Source organism: Benincasa hispida, unplaced genomic scaffold, assembly GCF_027475165.1.
Source record: "Benincasa hispida cultivar pf3 unplaced genomic scaffold, pf3_genome.v1.1 HicScf1498, whole genome shotgun sequence".
NCBI lineage: Eukaryota > Viridiplantae > Streptophyta > Magnoliopsida > Cucurbitales > Cucurbitaceae > Benincasa > Benincasa hispida.
This window is the reverse complement of record NW_028325851.1, coordinates 37501-39623: the sequence shown is the minus strand read 5'-3', so window position 1 is coordinate 39623 and position 2123 is coordinate 37501.

Here is a 2123-nt window from a genome sequence, read left to right as displayed (position 1 = left end):
CGTAATTCCCACCGAGCGATGGGTAGAATCCTTTGCAGACGACTTAAATACGCGACAGGGTATTGTAAGTGGCAGAGTGGCCTTGCTGCCACGATCCTCTGAGATTCAGCCCTTCGTCGCTCCGATTCGTCCCTCCCCACACACACCCATTTATTTCTTCCAAGTTCCATAGAGGTTATATGCTAAGCAGAAGCATACAAACATAAGGCTAAGTGTTGGTGAGTGGATGGGTCGGCATGCAAGCCCATCATGGCTCAAAGGGTAGTTCGCATGGGGTTTGGGGGTGGCCTATGATGAAAAAGGGACGGTGGTGTTTGGATGCCCAAGTATATGGGTTGGGCGATCGTGTGCATGCCAAGGCTCGTGGCTGAGGCTTGCGCGTGGGCGCCCAGGTGCACATCAACAACCTCTTTGGAGGTTAGTGACACTGTCCCCGAGCGCGCGCCCCACGTCCACCCCACTGTCCCCGTGCAGGCGCGCGCGCCCCATGCCCACCCTGCTCGCCCGTGCGCGCCCCCCACGCCCACCACCCTACTCGCCCGTGCGCGCGCCCCACGCCCACCACCCTGCTCGCCCGTGCGCGCGCGCCCCACGCCCACCATCCTGCCCGCCCGTGCGCGCGCCCCACGCCCACCATCCTGCCCGCCCGTGCGCGCGCCCCACGCCCACCCTGCTCGCCCGTGCGCGCGCCCCACGCCCCCCACTGCTCGCTGTTGGCCCTCGCCGCCCCACGCCCATCACTTGCTCGCCCCGACTTGATCTGCTAGCAGAGCCCCTACGCCCTCACAGCATGCTCGCCCGCTCCTGTCGCGCGCGCACCCCCCACGCCCAGCCATGCTCCCCTGCTCGCCTGTGCCCGCGCCGCACGCCCACCCAGCCACCTGTGCGAGCGCCCCATGCCCACTCAGCCCCACCCCGCGGGCGTGCCATGCCCCATAACTACTCAGCCCCACCCATCGTCGCCCAATCTCACCCAGCACCCCCTTGCGAGCGCAGCCCATGCCCACTCAACCCATCCTCGAGCACACGTCATGCCCGCCTTGCCCATGTGCCATGCCCACCCACCCTGCTCGCCATGCCCACCGATGACCACCCGCCCACCCTTACACTAGCATTTGTGCACGACATGCATCACCCCTATGCTCGCCATCCCCCACGTGTCTTCCTCCCTCATCCAACGCTCAACATCAATCCTTTTCCCAACGATACATGACGGTTATGTTTATCCATGCAGGTTAGCATGTATTAAGAAAGGAGTAGATTAGATATTGTAAAGGCCTAACTTCAAATTGGATTGATTCTTAAATCATTGGGTAAAGTGTATATTATCTAGTGAGGCTTTGTAGTTGCACATGGTTGAAGAGAACCATGGTGTCACCCGGTCTAATAATGCTTAAGCTTGAATATCTAGTCCATCCATGCAACACATATATTGTACACCCAAACGACATCGTACAACTAACTTTTGATGTTCACTAACAATCATAGAATGATCATTCCAATAAAATATTACTCTTTCGCTTAAAGAGTGTTGGTACACAACACAGAGATGCCGACCTTCTACGTGCCATGACTCTACCCTTGTGCATGCCATGAAATGTAACACCCATGAAACATGAATTCTATGTTCTAATGTTAGGATTGTTTGAATCTTTTGTTGGTAAACCATAAACATAAAACAATAATGTCTACCAAATATAAGATCAATCATGTTCACACAATGCGACAACCTAAGACTTGGGATAGCCACACAGCGCGTGTGCACTGACACCAACCTTGTGCATGTTAGGAAACACCAACCATGAATTGTGAAATCTATCTTTCCATGCTTGGATTGACTTGAAATTTTTTTTAGAAACTAAACAACATACAAAAATGATTGTAATCATAGTCCAATCACGTCTATGCCATGAGACATTATAAAACTTGAATTTGTTGAGTGAGTGACAGCTCGTCATTTCACATATGCAAGTCTGCCAGACCAAAAATTGTCTAGAGTGCACTATATGGGGGGTCGACCTGCCTGCATGGGTGGGGTGTGGGGGTACTCCTGTCGCCGTGTCCATGCTCCAAGCATAGTGTGCAACATAATACCATCATATGCTTGGGGCTTGGACGCGGTC